General features: G+C 44.3%; 1 non-coding gene and 2 pseudogenes across 1 annotated transcript; all 3 read left to right on the top strand.

The window, feature by feature from the left end:
- The first annotated feature begins 1199 nt into the window (after nt 1-1199).
- Nucleotides 1200-1392, top strand: LOC132547352 (U2 spliceosomal RNA). The gene has a single exon (XR_009554103.1). It is a non-coding gene; the product is annotated as a U2 spliceosomal RNA (small nuclear RNA).
- A 444-nt stretch (nt 1393-1836) lies between these two features.
- LOC132547349 (uncharacterized) lies at nt 1837-2792 on the top strand (annotated as a pseudogene).
- Nucleotides 2793-2852: 60 nt separating this feature from the next.
- LOC132547348 (uncharacterized) lies at nt 2853-3821 on the top strand (annotated as a pseudogene).
- The last annotated feature ends 2471 nt before the right edge of the window (nt 3822-6292 follow it).

Raw genomic sequence — 6292 nt, 5'->3', positions numbered from 1 at the left:
CAACGCGTATTATGAACGAATCATTTACCTCCAACTCCATTTACATGTAGTTGCCGTTTTCCTCACTAAGTCCATAAGGTAGCAGTAAACAGTTAATTTGCATTTTTCCTGAAATTATTTGTCAAGTTTGAGATATTCAGGTATAGCAGATTGGTTATGAAAAATACATCATTACATGTATATATATATATATATTTATAAACTACATAACAATTACATTAACAGTAGAGAGATGAAATTTGTGTAAAAAAAAAGATTCCTCTGATTTCTGACATTTGATTGTCATGGTTACCTACTGAAAAAATGCTAAAAATGCAAAAATACTGCTAATTCCAACCTAACACTACAACTTTCCAGAAGAAATTTAATTCTTAACACCTATCTTTGGTAACAAAGTACTTATATTTCAGCAAATTCCAACTCGGAAATTCTTCATAACATGACCACATGTAAACACTATGAAAATTTCACTTCCTGTAAAGCTAGTTTTTGGTGCGTAGACACGGATTCGAGATTGCCCAAATAGTAATCTCCAACACAAAGCTAAAATATTATCCTGAAAAAAATGAAACCCCACATTGTCCACTTAAACATGACAGGACCAATTTTAGCAAGGATCTTTTTTTCATTTTTAATTAAAACCTTTATAATGGGGTAATGTTATGAGCAAAATCAATCACCCATGGCCACACCGAGAAACTGTGTTCTGCTACCATAACTTGTTTTGCTTGATTATCCGACAGTTCTTCAAATGTCGCAATACTACATTTTTTCTATTTTTTTATTATTATTTAATCCGGTACCGGTGACGTGTTTAAATAATCATGTTCGTTTATTATTATTATGTTTTTGCTATTTTATATTACTCGTTACATAGGACACATTACTATGAAAACTTTTCATTCGAGTTGCTTCCCTTCCACGGTATCATGAAACGTAGTCCAACGTTTTCACGACGTCGCCTAATCTTTATCGACAGTTCTACGATACGTTTTGCTCGTGCAGCTGCACTAACCTGCATGCAATCGGCCTCCAAACATATATCCTATTTATCAATTAACAAAAACACATCTCCACAAACATCGTACAGAAATTATTTTCTATGTTAACAAGCTAGTAGTAAGGTTGTACATATTCTTAACACCGTGACAAAGTACAATACGTTTTCCATATAATGAAGTATCGGAGCACGATACAGTATCGCTTCTCGGCCTTTTGGCTAAGATCAAAGTGTAGTATCTGTTCTTATCAGCTTAATATCTGATACGTGCCCCACCGGGGTACTTCGATATTAAACTGATTTTTGGACACAGGTGAGATGTTAGGGGCTTGCTCCGCTCTTACCACGGGTTGGCCTGGTATTGCAGTACATCCGGGAACGGCCCACTCCTCCCATTGGAGGAGAAAAAAATCAAATCAAAAATTAGTATAACAACTCACCATGTTACCTTCTTGCGAACGCCGTACGCATCTAACGGAGTTTATTCTTTCATTTCATTCCACCAAACAATCAAATACAAGTAATCATAACCTTTACCCAAACTTTCACTATACTATTCCCACACGCAATACCATTGCCATATTCTTAAGCACACCAACCAACGCCTCAAACTTCGCCATTTCAATTTCAAATACAAATATTATCATCTTAATACACATATACATTTACACACATACACAAAAATCTCGGGTACGATCAAACAACGCGTATTATGAACGAATGATTTACCTCCAACTCCATTTACATGTAGTTGCCGTTTTCCTCACTAAGTCCATAAGGTAGCAGTAAACAGTTAATTTGCATTTTTCCTGAAATTATTTCTCATGTTTGAGATCATGAGTGATCGTCACGTCGACATTGACGTAATCCGGAACACTGTCCGTTTCCAGGTTTTCCGGTCCTAGAAGAAACAGTGTCACCAGATTTGAGATTGTCCGTGCTTTGCTGGACAGTGATGTTCCCGGGAGCGATATCAGGTCCGTTTTCCGGTGCGAGGCGCCGAATGCTTGGTTCGCCACGGTGTCGTCAATGGAACAGATGGACTCTATTGTGGACAATGGCAACCTGGAGAGGGGACAGTTTTGTTTACGACCGGAGCGTTGCGACCAAAGACGGCTAACGATCCGTGTCCAGTGGCTGCCATCTTGGATATCGGACGAGGGCATCGCCAGTCATTTCGATGGCATTTATGGCAAGGTGGTGGCTATCGAAAGAGAGAAAGATGAGTTAAGTGGGGTGATGTTAGAGACTGGCACGAGGATAATATCAATGGTCATCCGTGAGGGTGACCAGGATGCCATTCCTTACAGGGACAGGATTTTTGGGTAGACAGCCCTAGTAGTTGTTCCATGTTAGACCGCCGATTTGCCTGCGATGTCAACAGGTAGGGCATGTAAGGGCTCAGTGTCCTGGAAGGCCTGTAGTGACAGCGAAACAATCGTACGCAGCGAAGGTGACCTCGACGGTGTCCCCAGAAGAAACCGTGAGCCCCTCGCCCGGAGGGAGCGGTATGGAGACCGCGAGTCCCTCGCCCGGAGGGAGCGGCAAGGATTCCACAAGCCCCTCGACCGGAGGGAACGGTTGCGAAGGACCTCATCACAAGCGCCCTGGAACTCAGATGGATCACGAGGGATTCCAGATGGCCAAGAAGGGGAAACACTCCGGTGCTTCCCCCGTCATTTTGACCAATGGGGACTTGGCCCCTGGTCAGAGGACCCCCGTTGGACCCCAGGAGGACGAGGCGATGTCCGATTCGTCGGAAGGTTTGCTCGTCATAGATGAGGAGGCCTGATGAACGTCTTCAAAACGAAGCCAAGCGTGATTATTTTTGGTTGGTTCGTTTTGTTTCGCAATGTCTGAAGATCACATCGATCTTGATGTCCTGAGGAGTACGGTGAGGTTGCATGTGTCCGGTCCGAGGAGGAATACCGTCACCCGCTTTGAAATCGTGAAGGCGTTGCTGGATGGTGGCGTCCCTGGGAAGGACATGGCATCAGTTTTCCGGTGCGAGGCTCCGAACACAAGGTTTGCGACGCTTTCCAATATTGATCTTGTGGACAGAACAGTAACTGCCGGACCCATTTCCTGTGAGCAATTCGTGCTACACCCTGAGCCTTGTGACCAGCGGCGTCTAACTATTAGGGTCCAGTGGCTTCCCTCGTGGATTGCTGATAATGCCATTGCCAGTTACTTTGAGGGCTATGGAAAGGTCATTAATGTGCACCGAGAGGAGACTGACATTAGTGGTGTGACTCTAGAGACCGGCTCACGAGTGATAACTATGGTTATTCGGGAGGGTGATCAGGATGATATTCTTCACAGGATACGGATTTTTGGGAAGACAGCCCTAATCATGGTTCCAGGAAGGCCACCGATATGCTTGCGCTGCCAGCAGGTCGGCCATGTTCGGTCTAAGTGTCCGGGGAGACCGGTGGAGACAACAAAACTCTCATATGCTGCTAAGGTGGCACAGCCTTTGGTCCCGTCGACGGCGACTGCTGAACCGATCGTTCTACCGACGCAGGACGAGAAAGGGCCGACGCCGCCTAACCAGGAGGAAACCGCGAGCCCCTCGCCCGGAGGGAGTGGTGTCTCCGACAGTGGGAAACGTAATAGCCCCGAGATTGACGAGGAATGATTTCAGCGAACGAAGAGGGGAAGGCACTCCAACAGGTCACCTGAGGTGCTATCCAATGGAGATCTTGTTCCTGGGCAGCGTTTTAGGTCTGTCTACATGGATATGAGTGAAGGTGACGATAGTGACAAGGACTCAGATGACCGTCTAGTGATCGATGAAGATGAGGCGGAATCGATTCAGTGAGTGCTTTTCCGTTAACGAAACTTTTATAATCCTATTGACAATGGCGGCGGTACAGAGAAGCTTATTTGACCTTAGCGAGTCCTTGGACTTTGTTATTCTCACCTATAAGGTGTTGCCCGTAATTATAATTTGTTTTAGTAGTGTTGACATGGCTTTTGGTAAACATTGTAATTATAGCCGATTTATTTTTAGTAATCATGCGTACGAGTTAATGTGGGTCCCCCATGATATTAATTTCAATAAAGATTTATTTCGTTTTTATATACTGCAACAGCAGTCTGGCTGCTCCATGTATTGTCATCTTAACCCCAGTTTGAACTTTTTCTTTTGCTATATAACTTCTACCATTCAAGTTTACCTGTTTTCTCTTTGCCATGCATTGTTAGCTTACATATCTGTGTAACACCGGTCAACAGATGAAAGACTCTTGGTGTATGTTTAGAAATTTATTGGTCCGAGGAGAAAGACCTATAATATAAATAAAAGACTTCTTACGATCACTTCCATACAGTTCATACTCGTTCTTGCACACAAGATCTCGCACCACTGATCAGATACAATCGAGGTAAGAATTCTGCTGTGTACTTACCAGGGTCTGTGCTGGGGGTCCAGAAATATCAGATCGCGTCCGTCCACCAGCATAGGCAACGTAAGAGTGAAGCCTATACTGGTAGCGTCACTTAGGTGGCGGGAAAGGGTGAAAGGGTAACATGCGTCCAATCACACGCTCACAGTACATATATCCCTATGTGCACTGGTGACCCTACGACCCGAATATATTTAACCCAGGTTACATACTCCCCCGCAGAAATAAATGTCTCAGGCATTTACCACGCTTAAATATATTCGCACTTACTACTGGAATAGGTAAGACAGCGGAACAACATAAGGTATGATTTGCCAAATCACCAATATTGTGCTAGCAACAATATTGTTGTTGCACAGGGTTAACAGATTCCTGATACTTATAGGGAAGATACTGCTAAACAAATCCCTGTCCATACTATCTAAGAGAACAGAACAGAAACTATATAAACTTTGACTCTACAGCTAAGCTTGAGTTTGCTCTGGAGAACCTCTTATCAGAGAGACATATACACAGGACTCCCTTCAGGGTGCCATTCTCCTTAGTAATGAAGAAATGAGATCTAAATCCAGGTAAAACAATCACAATCATTTGACCTTGCAATCTTTGCAGTTTGCAATTAGACATACCGCTTATGACTTGACATTTCATCACTATAAAGTTGCACAGGCTTCCAGGTCAGACATCGATAAGATACGGTGGTTGGGGAGGTCCCTACCTTAAACCACTCATCGACATCTGCCCCGAAATTAAAGGTAAAACAACTGGTTTACTAAAAATAATATTTCAACAACTACTGTATATGACTAGTGGTTGGGGAGGTCCCTACCTACTAGTGGTGATCATACAGTTCACAACCATAAAAATGTAGGTAATTATAACAGATAAAAACATTCACACAATATAAAAATATCTAACAAATTGGACAGCCAGGGAATAACGGACTTAGACTACACTACAGTTTCCCGATAGACGGTCTGATTTGTCTGCTGGGTATATGCCCACTCACCCAACCTGTTTGGAGGACGACGATTACGTGTGGAACGTCGTAACCCAAGGTTAGTGGACACCTCCGCCCGAGGATCTACTGCTTCCGGTTCCGGTTCCATCACCTCCTGAGGCTCAATCCCAATATGGGACTCTGATTGCCCCTCTATTGTCACAGGTTCGTAAGATGACAGGTTGATAACTTTAAGCTCAGAGGGCGAGTTCCGATGGGTGACAACCGGACCTAGCTTGTTTTTCCTCTGATGCTTCCTTGGACGAGGTGGGGGAACTGGTGTAATACCCTCACTACTATCCGAGTCTGTTGTCTCCGACTCGGTCTCTGACCTCATGTTCACAGACTTAGGCTGAGATGGTTTCACCTTGCGGCGAGCACTCTCAATGGGAACCTCTAGGGGTATACTATTGAAGGGCAAAAGCATGTTTCGGTGAAGGGTTCGCGACTTCCCTTTTCCCGATTCTTGCTTAACTTCATACACAGGAATGTCACTGTTTGGTATATCTACAACCAAACAAGGTTCCTGTTCCCATTTGTCAGCCAACTTCTGCTTGCCTCTGAGACCAACATTCCTGACAAGGACACGGTCTCCTACCTCGAGGCGAGACTTCCGAATGGAACGATCATACCGTTCTTTGTTCCGGGATGCAGCTTTTGAAGCCTCATCACGGGCAACCTGGTATGCATATTGCATCCATTCCTTTAGTTTGCCAACATATGAGGATGGGTCTGCTGTCTCGGAGTCACGAGGATCAGTCCCAAGGAACGCATCAACAGACAAACGTGGATGCCACCCACATCGCTTTTAGTGGCATTGTAAGCTTGGACTAGCGGAGCAACAAAAGATTTCCAATCCTTCTTTTGCTCAGCCTCCAGAGTGGC

Source organism: Ylistrum balloti, unplaced genomic scaffold (genome assembly GCF_031769215.1).
Source record: "Ylistrum balloti isolate Yb309-2 unplaced genomic scaffold, AGI_CSIRO_Ybal_v1 Utg369948, whole genome shotgun sequence".
NCBI classification, from domain to species: Eukaryota; Metazoa; Mollusca; class Bivalvia; order Pectinida; family Pectinidae; genus Ylistrum; species Ylistrum balloti.
This window is presented reverse-complemented; position numbering and strand designations above follow the sequence as displayed.